This window comes from Anabrus simplex, chromosome 1 (assembly GCF_040414725.1).
Source record: "Anabrus simplex isolate iqAnaSimp1 chromosome 1, ASM4041472v1, whole genome shotgun sequence".
NCBI lineage: Eukaryota > Metazoa > Arthropoda > Insecta > Orthoptera > Tettigoniidae > Anabrus > Anabrus simplex.
In genome coordinates, this window is record NC_090265.1 from 503,630,384 (window position 1) to 503,644,106 (window position 13,723).

General features: G+C 41.5%; 1 non-coding gene across 1 annotated transcript; it reads right to left on the reverse strand.

The window, feature by feature from the left end:
- Window positions 1-4,421: 4,421 nt before the first annotated feature.
- Window positions 4,422-4,530, reverse strand: LOC137497189 (U6 spliceosomal RNA). The gene has a single exon (XR_011017724.1). It is a non-coding gene; the product is annotated as a U6 spliceosomal RNA (small nuclear RNA).
- Window positions 4,531-13,723: the final 9,193 nt, after the last annotated feature.

Consider the following 13,723-nt stretch of genomic DNA (forward strand, 5'->3'; position numbering starts at 1 on the left):
TTAGATTGAGTCGATTGCCACGCGGGGCCCCCCCCCCCTCCGAAAAGAAGAAAACACACTCTCAGAGGAAGAGCTTATGCTTGGCAGTCACAGCGAGAGGACGTACGTGCTTCCCGCTGATTCCCTGTCTTCGCCAGGCGATCTGTACTTCCCAAGTACTAGCCAGGCAAGTATACTTGATAGTACTACGTACAATAGGGCATTGTCTACTGTGTGTACTTTCAAGTACGCAGTACGAGCTTTGTCAGGAAGCACTTCTCAGTGCTAGCTCTTTTTCAGGTTTTTATTTCAGGAGGACCACAATGACAGCGGTGGAGAACGAGATGGAATGGGATGCCTACAGGGACTGGTGTGACCCCCTAACGAATTCGTGTTCCGAGAGAGCTGCGGAACCCCGGTGAACCAGGCCCTCCTCGTGTACTACAGGCTGGGGAAAGACGCAGCCGCTAAGTGGGACATGGTCCTGCACATGGTGCGCCAACCCGACCAAGGGAAACAGGATCTCCCTTACGCAGCACATCGCGAGCTTCCTCCCCGGAAGTTTAATCATCAGGGACCACAGCCAGGACCGCCTGGACAATATCGCGACGGATATCTCCCAGATATACCAGGTCATCCGGCTACCAGGGAGAGACGACGCACTAGGGATCTTCGACGCCTACCGATGGAAGCCGTTTACCAGCGAAGCCGCCACCCAGACGGCCAGGAAGGACATATAGACGAGGAATAAGGCGGTAAATACCGACAGTCCTTCCGTCCACGCCAGAGACCAGCGACGCCGTGACGGATGTGGAGACGGTGCCGTACAGGGACGCGTGTAACCCCCTAACGTCTTTTCTTCTCCGCTCTGTACCTTCTGAACGGGGGCTAATTCTGGACAGAGTGCGGAGCCCTCTCCATGGAGCCAAGAAGTTCTCGATAACCATGTCTGTCGAGAGCTTTCTACCAGGAGGCCTCATCATCAGGCATCACGACCAGGAGCGGATGCGCGACGTGGAGAAGTAGCTCTCTACTCTGTTTCAGGTCGTCCGACTACCAGGGAGGGACGGCGTGCCAGGGACGAATGCCGGCGCCCTCAGGAGGATGGTCGAGAGGAGACGGAGACGAGGGAGGCCATCACTGAGACGTCGAGGAGGCTATGGCATATGGCGGTTAATACCGACTTAGTCCAAGTCATCCAGCCGGAGACCAACGACGCCACCAGTCAGGTGGTGCGCGCCGCCCCGCGGAGCCGCGAGTGTGCGACCTAGGCCGAGCGGTTCGGCTCTACCATATGGACGCAGTCCGAGCTCCCAAGGTCGAATACAGTGATGTGGGCAAAGTTGACGCAGACCAAGGCCAACCAGAAAAAAACCTATTACCCGGGCGCCATCCAGGAAAGCGCCCCAGATGGCGGACAGCAGCACGGCAGTGGAGAAGGACGCCTCCTAGAGTTCGGAGGCTGCAATCCAGGCACGGCCCGCCAGCGTATCTGGCGAGGCGAAGACATCGATGTGCGCCCCCACAGGACATGGAACGCAGTCGGGTGTCAGCTTCGACCGACACCACCGTCGTCAGCCAGGAGGAGGGAGACGCCGTGTCCACAGCGGGACTACCCGCCACCCCGGAGTCACTAGGCCGGGAGAAGGGCCATCAGGACGAGGCCTTTTCCCCTGCTAAGAAGAGACCCCCACCGCCGGGAAGAAGATGCCGTCCCGGAACAGGAGGAAGAAGACGGCGAGGAGGAGAGGGCCGCCCAACTGCAACCCAAGACTGCTCCCAGGACAGCAACAGACCGAGGAGCCAATCAGGAGAGGACCTGAGCGGGTAGCGGCAGGCAGGTGAGATTGAAACGTCCCTCTCGGCAGCTCTTGCAGTGTTTCCGCTGCTTGAGGGTAGGTGTGGGCTCTAAGTGAGGTGCAACCGTTGGGTGGGTGATCACCACTACACGGCCTACACTTATGGAGGCGCCGGTGTGGGCCAACCGCCCGGGGGCCACCCGGCTTCCCATCACAGTTACCCTGTTTACCAGGCCATGGCGCCGGCAGAGAGGAAGGAGGCCCAGCATCATGTCCCACTCCCATCCATGAGGCCCCCGCCTTTCTGGGCTGGGCCTCATTCTTCGGGATCGGAGACTAGGTACGAGGGACCCGAAGGAGGCAGAGCGGTGCGGTGGGCCTTAGTGGCTATCGACGCATGGCTCCACAATCGGCAAGGCCCGCGCTAGTCACGGCGGTGTTCAGAACTGACAGATCCCTTGATAACTGGACTGGCCAAAATATGGATCAAGACCAAGGATAAGACAGACTGGAGAATGAAAATAACAAAATTGCTCTAGCCTATACCGGAAGACATAATGCACTCTAAACAGTAGGTCCCGCCAGCAAAGACATCTGTACACATTAACAAAGGAAAATTAACTCAACGAAATTTGTTCTCATGGACTGCATAATATATGTGGCTGGGAGACGTGACCAGTCTTAAGGGAAATAATGGATAGGAAGAGCATTGTCGCATTCGTGGTTTCGACATAGGAGCGACGTTATACAAATGATCGTTATCCTTCTTATTTTAACTTTATTATTCTAAACTCTCATGTCATCTGAGAAAATATATTGTCAAGAAAACCGCCGTCGGCTGTCCTGAGTATGGTTTTCTGTAGTTTCCAATTTTCACTTCCAGGAAAATGCCGGGACAATTTCTATTCATAGGCCACACCCGTTTCCTACAACCTCCTTATCAAATTCCATTCAGGAGAGGCATCCGGCCGTAAACATGCCATATAATTTACATCTCACCTCTTTACCGACGCTGTATCAGGAAACGGGACTAAGGTATACACTTACATACATACATACATACATACATACATACATACATACATACATACATACATACATACATACATAAATGAAACCCCAAGTATGTTACTTTCGCATTAATTTATTCCACGAGTGGAATATCCAAGATGTAAATTCTCAAACTTAGCCATGTGTTGCATCTTCCGTGACCAGCTATTTGCCGGGCCGCATTAAGGTAACAGTAAACTGGTTAGAAACACTAGATACTTTACATTAATTTCTCCACAATAATCCACATGTTTAATCTTTAAATGTCATTTATTAATTGCCTAGATGTTCAAATATAGGCCTACCAAATAAGGGGTAGCTCAGTCCACTATTGGTGAGTCGTCATACTAATCCACGCCGATATGCGCAAGATCTCGTATGTTTTTGAAGAACTGAACTTTCTTGGATGTGGCAGGATAATTATTCTTCTTCTTGCTTGTATGACTGATTCATATATCTGAACTACCATTCTGCATTTCGACGTCTGAACTACTGTGCTTGTCAATTCATCTTGGACTTGATTATGGAATATTTGTGTGCCGTACAGGGAGTATGACGAGTGTCTTCGTCCGAATCTCGCCGTTGGTAATTCAGTGCGGGTCGGATATCCGCAAGTGTTTTATGAAATATCAGTGCTATAACAGGACATAGAATTATGTATAGTGATTGAGAACTTCCTTGTGCCAGCACTCTAACAGTATAATTTGAATATAATACAACTATTTTGGAATTAGAATGTTAGGGTACAATATTCAAACAGAGTGTGGACAGTGTTTTATCATTTGTACATTCAACATATGCATGTGGAATTCACAATAAGGTCTGTGCATGATAAAACAAAACAGTAAAGGGGCTACAACTTCATTACAATGGTACAAGTTAAAGGGTCTTATTAATTGACAAGTTATTTAAATATGACGTGCTGTGAATAAAGTTTGACACTATTGAATTCCACAACTCCAAATATCAACGTAGAAATTTCAAGATCGTGGTGCCATGGGGATGACAGCACGATTTTAAATCTTCGGGAGTAGTAAAATATAACATTGTTGGACCACAATGGATTCTACTATGATCAACTAGATGGAAATCTAACTTGCGTACTACAACATTAGTACATGAGGATTTAATTTGTAAAATATATCACCGGAAAGCGATTACGGAACATACGAGTAGTTACTTTTAAATGGTAAAGTAATTTTATTTTCCTTAGTTTGGAAGCCACATTAATTATTTAAAGACAACGTGCAGTATAATAATCAGTAAACGTATAACTTAAGTTTATTTCGCTTGGGGTGTAATTTTTGAGACAGTGTGTATTATAGTGTTTAGTAGGAGATTCAAATTCATTCGTAGGTATTTATGATTCTTATTACTTGATTTATGTCTTGTTCTGGTTGGTTGTAAGCTAGGACTTATCATCTTGTGGGTTACTGCCACTTTATAGTCGAATTCAGTCGTGATATTTAATAATGTTGATTTGACAAATTCTTAATGGTCGCGATACTCTTTTGTGAAACAAGCTTATTATTGCTCATCTTTTTGGAAGACTTATGGGAGAGGATCACATTCTTGGGTTCATTAGTATTTTTTAAAATACTGGGAGTTGTATGAATCAGGACAATATTCCTCAGATTTGGCCCATGCTAATCTTCTCTGTATCGTTCCAACTTTAGTATATATGTACCGCCGAAGCGAGTACTGGTATATTTGAGTGACGCTGATGCTGAGATTCATCAGATGTTCCAACCTTCGTATATACAACTTTTTCAAAATCAGGCGAACTGGAAAAAAATATTCTTGAACAATTGCGGGATAATTATTGGAACAAAATATTGTCTGGTTCCAGATTCATTTTCACTTCATCAACAAAATCTGTTTGTAATTTCGAATAAGCACATACAGGTAACAGCCATTCAACCAGGTTCACACTCTGGATAAATACTTTTTTCTTCCATGGAAGAAGTTCGCCAAGGGGTTTTGTGAGCGAGTTTTACTCAACGACATTAATATTGATCTCCAGAGCCGTAGCGCTATCAACAATCTCCATGCGCTTATCCATCAACGTTTTAGTGCCCCCCTATTCAATAACAATAGCACGCTGAAAAAAAATCTAATTTCCAGGTGAATGTGATGCTCCTGATACTGCTATCAGGGACACTGAAGATTCCAGTTGCTCAACACCCAAAACCACAAACACTTCATTCATCCTAGGTGGTTTTTGCTGTTTACATTTATATGTAGACTAGCTAATGTACCCGTGCTTAGCTACGGGATTCTCAGAAAGACTGAAATTGTGGTTTTCCTAACTGAAGTCAACATAGGTCATTACAAAAACGTCAGTAGGAATGTAGCGATTAAAAGCAATGCTATCATATAAAATACTCGATCAAATGAAAAATCGCACATTTCATTACTTTTAACGAACAGTATTTTACGGTACCGATCTAAAAGTCCAAAGTTCCAGAGTTGGAATGACCAGGCTGCAGAGTGCCATGAACACTGCTCAGCCATTATTCCGTTAAATATGCACACTGCTTATTCCAATCAGTGCCTCAGAATAGGGATTGAGTAGCTCGAATACTATCATGAACCAGTGTGTTACGTACCACTATCAGAAAATTTATGAACCAGGGGAATGGCATGCTAAAGAAGAAAGTTATCTAACTCCCCAGCTACTTCCTATCAATACTCAGGCAGGCTGGTACATTCTGTACGACTGGGCGAGTTGGGCGTATGGTTAGGGGTACGCAGCTGTGAGCTTGCATCCGGGAGATAGTGGATTCGAACCCCACTGTCGGCAGTGCTGAAGATGGTATTCCGTGGTTTCCCACTTTCAAACCAGTCACACACCACCTTAATTAAGGCCAAAGCCGCTTCCTTCACACTCCTAGCCCTTTCCTATCCCATCGTCGCCATAAGACCTAACTGTGTCGGTGCGACTTAAAGCAAATAAAAAAATACTCGGTACGCAACAATAATCCTATCTACCGGAGGTTAGTGGCAACAGAAGACACAAAGCACATCACAACAAACAATGCTCAATGTAATGTTATTGTTGGTCCATGTTATGAGCTTTCTGTGTTTTGTATGCCTTCACATTTAGTTTTCTTTCGACTCTGTGATTTGTAAAAATGTTTATAGCGTAGACTGTAGTTCCTTATTCTCCGACTTTACATACCGATTTTCATTAAATTCTGTTTACCCATTTTCTCGTGACTCGGCGCTAATATGAACTTAGTAACAAAACTTCAAATTCATGAATAACTTTGTGATCACAACCGGTACGGTAACAATGTATAAGACATGAATGATCGGAAATTTAATACTATATGACCTTAGTTATGTAGTATTTATCGATTACACCTCTAACAACAAATATTTGAGAATTCAATTTTAGGCCCTCCCCTAAACTACTATTTCACTTAGCGTGAATAAAATTGTTTATAGCCTAGATTATAGCGACTTATTCCCTGACTTAGTATACCGTTTTTATTAAGATAGGACCACTAAGAACATAAATATTTGAGAATTTAATTTTAGGCCTTCCCCTAAACTACCATTTTTCTCAGCGTGAATACAATTATTTATAGCTTAGATTGTAGCAACTTGTTCTCCAAATTTGCATACCGATTCTCATTAAAATACGGCCACTAATAACATAAATATTTGAGAATTAAATTTTAGGCCTTCCACTAAACTACCATTTCACTCAGCGCGAATACAATTATTCATGGCCTAGATTATAGCGGCTTATTCTCCGACTTTGCATACTGATTTTCATTAAATTCTCTTCAGCCGTTTTCTCGTGATGCATGTACAGACAGACAGACGAACGGACAGACAGACAGACAGACAGACAGACAGACAGACAGACAGACAGACAGACAGACAGACAGACAGACAGACAGACAGACAGACAGACAGACAGACAGACAGACAGACAGACAGACAGACAGACAGAAATTACGGAAAAATTAAAAAGAGCATTTGCTTGTTACTGTGGACATAACTGATACAGAACTATCATCCTTTTTAAATTCTGAGCAATGTACAGATAAAACTCTTATTTTATATGTAACTAGCTGATGTACCCGTGCTTCGCTACGGGATTCTCAGAAAAACTGACTTTGTGGTTTTCCTAACTGAAATTCCATAGGTCATTACAAAAATGTAAGTATGAATGTAGCGATTAAAAGCAATGCTATCATATAAAATACTCGATCAAATGGAAAGCCGCACGTTTTATCACTTTTAACGAACAGTGCTCCGGTTAGATTGCGGTGCCAATCTAATAGTCCAAACTTCCAGAGCTGGGATGACCAGGCCGCAGATTGCCATGAACACTCATCTGCCATTATTCCGCTAAATATGCACACTGTTCATTCCAATCAGTGCCTCAGAGTAGGGATTGAATAGCCCGAATGCTATGATGATCCAGTGTATTACGTACCAGAAGTATCAGAAAATTTATAAACCAGTGGAATGGCATGCTAAAGAAGAAGGTTACCTAACTCCCCAGCTACTTCCCACCAATATTCAGGCAGGCTGTTACACTCTGTACGACTGGGCGAGTTGACCGTGTGGTTAGCGGTGCGCAGCTGTGAGCTTGCATCCGAGAGATAGTGGATTCGAACCCCATTGTCGGCAGCGCTGAAGATGGTATTCCGTGGTTTCCCACTTTCACACCAGTCAAATGCTGGGCCTGTACCTTAATTAAGGCCTAAGGCACTCCTAGCCCTTTCCTATCCCATCGTCACCATAAAACCTATCTATGTTGGTGCGACGTAAATCAAATAAAAATACTCTGTACGCAGCAGTAATCCTACCTACCGCAGATGAGGGGCAACAAAAGACACAAAGCACATCACGACAAACAATGGTCAATGTAATGTTATTGTTGATCAATGTTAGGAGCTTTCTATATTGTAGGCCTTCACATTTAGTTTTCTTTCGACTCTGTGATTTGTAAAATATTTTATGCCGTAAACTGTAGTTTCTTATTCTCCGACTTTACTTACCGATTTTCATTAATACTGTTTACCCATTTTCTCATAACTCGGCGCTGATATGGACTTAGTAACAAAAATCCAAATTCATTAATATCTTTGTGACCATAGCCAGTACGGTAACAATGTATAAGACATGAATAATAGGAAATTTATTACTATATACGGTAACCTTAGTTATGTAGCATTCATCGATTACACCTCTAATAAGAAATAATTGAGAATAACATTTTAGGCCTTCCCCTAAACTACCATTTCACTCAGCGTGAATAAAATAATTTACAGCCTAGACTATAGCGACTTATTTCCGGACTTTGCATACCGATTTTCATCAAGATAGGACTACTAATAACAATAATATTTGAGAATTAAATTTTAGGCCTTCCCCTAAACTACCATTTTTCTCAGCGTGAATACAATTATTGATAGCCTAGATTATAGCAACTTATTCCTCAAATTTGCATAACCATTTTCTTTAAAATACGACCACTAATAACATAAACAGTTGAGAATTCAATTTTAGGCCTTCCCCTAAACTACGATTTCACTCAGCGTGAGTAAAATGATTTATAGCCTAGATTGTAGAGGCTCATCCCCCGACTTCACATACCGATTTTCATTAAATTCTCTTTAACCGTTTTCTCGTGATGCGTGTACAGACAGACAGACAGACAGACAGACAGACAGACAGACAGACAGACAGACAGACAGACAGACAGACAGACAGACAGACAGACAGAAATTACGGAAAAGTAAAAAGTGCATTTTCTTGTTACTATGGACATGACCGATACAGAAATACCATTATTTTCAAATTCTGAGCAATGTACAGACAAAACTCTTATATTATATATATATATATATATATATATATATATATATATATATAGATATAGATATAGATTTCTATGATCAAGACCTACAAACGTGCTTAAGTGTGTGTAAAGACAGCTGAAATTCGTAGAATAAGATCATTATTTACAGCTGAGATTCCCGTCGTATTTATCACTATAGCTATGCCTCCGTAGCGTAACGGTTAGTGTTATTATCTGCCGTCCTCGGGGGCCCGGGTTCGATTCCCGGTACTGTCAGAAATTGAAGAATGGCAGGAGGGCTGGTATGTGGTTGAAAAGGTACATGCAGCTCACCTCCAATGGGGGTGTGCCTGAAAAGAGCTTGCATTTTTACTATAGCTATATCTAACTAGGCTCATAAATATGTGTAATTACCGCTATGGGCGGCTAAAATTGGTACAAGAAGCACTGATTACAGCTGAACATTCCGTTCTATTTGATTTTGTGCCATTATCAGTCAGAATCCTCACAAATGTTCCTTGTGAGAAAGTAAAGTAACGTAACACAGTTATTCTAAACCGTCCGGCTCCATGGCTAAATGGTTGGCGTGCTTTCCTTCGGTCGCAGGGGTCTCGGGTTCGATTCCCGGTAGGCTCAGGAATTTTAACCATAATTGGTTAATTTCTCTGGCACGAGGGCTAGGTGTATGTGTCGTCTTCATCCTCATCATGACGCGCAGGTTGCCTAAGATCGTCAAATCGAAAGACCTGCACCTGGCAAGCCGAACATGTCCTCGGACACTCCCGGCACTAAAAGCCATACACCATTTCTTTTTTCTATTCTAAACCATTGCAGAAACCAGAAATGATCTGAACTAACAGTTTGTGTACTAAAATAAGAAAAACCGAGCTCGATAGCTGCAGTCGCTTAAGTGTGGCCAGTATCCAGTATTCGGGTGATAGTGGGTTCGAACCCCACTGTCGGCAGCCCTGAAGATGGCTTTCCGTGGTTTCCCATTTTCACACCTGGCAAATACTAGGGCTGTACCTTAATTAAAGCCACGGCCGCTTCCTTCCCACTCCTAGCCATTTCCTGTCCTATCGTCACCATAAGATCTATCTGTGTTAATACAACGTAAAGCAAGTTGTAAAAATACTGGTAAACTTATTTATGCGGAAATTGTTAAATTACAAGTATTCTAGATAAATATATGTCTACTATAAACATGTCAGCACACAATCTCCTTGGTATTATTAAATATTAAATGAAAGTGTGGAGATAGTAGCGTTCGAGTGAAGCAACACCGGTTTGCTATCCACCCCATAATAACAGCGCACCACTGCGACGCGACATTATGGTCACATAAAATTGTCAATTTCAATATTGTTGACATATATTTCATGCTTTTGCTGGAGAGATGTAGTGTTTACTGTGCACTATGTCTTCTGGTATGGCCTAGAATAAATTTGTTACTTTCATTGACCTGTCTCATCCTTGGCTTTGACTGTATGAAAGTGAGTAAAGTATGAGCGATGCTAGTAATACCACTCCTTATGTAGCCAGTTCCTGTTATGAATGGTATGAAAATATCACTCAAAGGGTCGATAGGTGCGTGCATTTCAGTGGGCTCGGTAGACTGATATGTGAGAAACTTCTGGCTCGGTGAGGAAAGCAATGGGAAACTACCTCACTACTCATTCCCTAGTACGCCTCTTCAGTGATGCTTAGGCCATCTATGACAGCTGTTGGCATAGCTGTGGGGGATCAAACCAGCCTTCGGGCTGAATACCCAACATACATAGGCCTACACATATATTTCCGTTCATCCGAGAAGTTAGTAAATTCTCTTGACAAACAGAAACTGAAATTAAAACAATTTGACAAATAAAGCTAACTGTTGATAAACGTAACCATAATAATAATAATAATAATCGTATGGCCTCAGCTACCGTTTGCAGACATTTCGATTTGACGCCATCTGGCTGTCTGCTCGTCAATTTCGACGTTCCGGTTTACTCTGTCTGCCATCTAGCGGACCTAGTGTAAACCGGATCTCTCTTGGGCGTCTATGGCTGAGATTTAATTAATTTTGTCGGGTAAATACCAAATGTATCACCAGAGATCTTTTACATGCCGACATCGTACGACATGGAGTGTCGATTGGACTTTTTTCCGCCCTTCAAAAATCCGACTACCTCTGCCGGGTTTGAACCCGCTAGCTTGGGATCCGGAGGCCGACACTCTACCACGGATCCACAGAGGCATGATAGGTTAATACGTGTATTGACAAGGGAGATTCAAATAAAACTATTTTAAAAAATTCTGTAATAAATAAACTTTGTCAATTTGTAAAACTAGCTGTTATTTTCTGTTGATTATTGGAAACTTTTCCTGTATTCTTAGAAATTTGCAGTTTACGTCACCTTGGGCGATGCAAGGCGTCCGGATTTCTTATATACGGCTGCCGTAGATACGGCACATCCTTCAGGCCTGAGTACCTTTGAGGAATCTTCTGTCCTCCGAAATGAGATTTAGCTGAACTTGTAGCTAAAATAGTCATCAGATACACCTGAAACATGAATAATAAAGTTATTAGTGAATAATCAAAGAGGCACTATAGAAAATCTGCTACCTGGGCGACTGCCCTAAATGCAGATCAATAGTGACTGACTGAACTGAATTCAAGCTTAAAATTTTTAACGAACGCATCGTCATTAGTCTTCCTTCACTGCGCTCTGAGTTTGAGACCTTCTTCTGAAAAAGTTAGATCTTCAGGACATTTAACTAGAATACGAGTGAAATGTTTAAGAACACCGTACTACAAATTATAGGACCTTAATTTTCACAGTGTTTATTTATTCTTCCAGAAGTGTGGAGACCATTTATTACACTTAGCCGCGTAATCGCAAAAGATGATGAAATAAAACACAACAACGCTTAGGCCTAGTAATAAACAAGGGATAACAATAAAAGAAATTCGAAATATAACCTTACTAACAAATTCAATACATGTTCATGAAAATAAGTAAAGTACAATATTGAAACGTTAGTCAGTGAATAAACAGGAGACAATATAAGGTAAAGAAGAAAGAAATGCAGGGATATATTGTAATACTGTATATTACTTTAAAGAACTCTCTGTACGTGGGCTAAAAATATAAGAATTTCAGTATTCACGTACAGGCTATCACAATATAATTAATATTTATGCAACGTTTGATAGGAATAGAATGAGGACAAAAAATTGAAACTTTGAAGAAATGTATAGATTACTGAGTACGCGATCTCCTCTATAAGATATACAGTAGGTAGGTACTTTTACTACATAACTTACGTTTATCATTGCACGCAAAACATATGCAGCTGTAATACGGTGATTTATTTTTGAATTTATTATTATTATTATTATTATTAATAATAATAATAATAATAATAATAATATATAGAGTTCAGTTGGGAGATATCCTGGTGGCAAAGCTTACTCACGGTAGTATGACAACAAAGTAAAATTAAAGCAATAATTGAATCGTCATTTAGAAAGGGCACATGCCCAAATTGTCGATTTTATTTTAATGCAGATTAAAATTCTTCTCGTCATGGTGCAATTTTTTACAAAAGAAACGACACTTATCCAATCAGTAACCTGCTGATAGTTAGGGTTGATTTAGGTGTGGTTTGAATGTCATTTATGAAAAGGTACATGTCCCTGGAGAAGTGCCGTACCCTTTCTTGAATTATTTCTTTGCTTACAGGAAGGAACAGCTTCTCTTTGGTCAAACAGCTGAGTACACATTCACTTGTGTACTAACTTCTATTACCAAGTTTATGGAATCGGTTAAAGCAGTTTCTGAGTATTCTGGTGGCTGTAAAAAGCGTAATAAGGGTGTAAGAAATGTGCTAGATTACAAATGCGACGTGATAAAGCAGAGAAGGATTAAAGGTAGTGAATAAGTCAACTATTCAGGACGGGTAGTTGCAGCTTGCGCAATAGGCCAAGAAATTCTGACCTCACATTTTCTTCGTGTTTGATGCGAAGTTAATAATGAAACACATTTATAAGCTTTTATTTTGACAACACTTTTATGCTTAATGCTACTTTGCTTGTTGATAATATTGTATTTGTAAAATTCTAATCACAGTAACCGATGTGCAAACATTATGCCTGTTAATTGCCACAGTTGATCAGTACAAAGCCTAGCTTAATTTTCACGTGTGCGTTGGCTTTGACCTGTGTCTCTTTGTAAAGCATTTTTCATTTTTTCAGATGATTTTTAGAGAATATGTGAAAATGAGCAGTTGAAGATAATAAAACTTTACAATGAACTGAACAGTACGGATAAGACATATATTTATCGAGTCTTCTTGAATATGAGCATATAAATCATAGAAGGCCTACCTGCAACCCCAAAATCAGTAAGGTTTGTAACGTGGCTTTCATACGTTTGTTCGGTGATATCAGTGCCTAACGTCTGCGAAGGCTCCAGAGTTTATTTCTTCAGGGGAAATCTCCAAAATATTTGAGAGGCAAAGGAAAAAGTATAGCTCATAGTGAAGATTCGGTGCGAGTGCTCCATGACCATACAGCTTTATTCCTTGTAACACCTTCTCATTATTCATTGTGAGAGTACAGATTTCTTTCATCCGATTTAAGTTGTCAAAAGATGTATGACCTTATCAAGGAGAAATACCCGACCAGAACATAACTCACAAGTACTATGCAAGTACTTCAAGCATAATTTTGAACTGTCACTTGGCCCGCCTCAAATTGACACATGCATTTTGAGGAACTGACCATGAGGATCAGGAGTCGTTTTCTGAAATTAAATACCAGGAAAGCTGCTGAGCCTGAACTAGAGGTGCATAAATGCAGAAGCAAGAAGGATTTTTTAGTAATGAAGAAAACTGCATGAGAATGCAAGAGTAATCCTGAAATATTAGGACTGTGTTTCGATTATTGCCAGAATGTCCCTGCTAAAAATGCCAGTGCAGAACATATTCTACATGCGACAGCTGGGGGTTAACGTGTTTGGCATTCACAATATGCAAACAAATTCGTCAGTGCTTTATGTTTGTATGTTTGCCACGAAGGTAA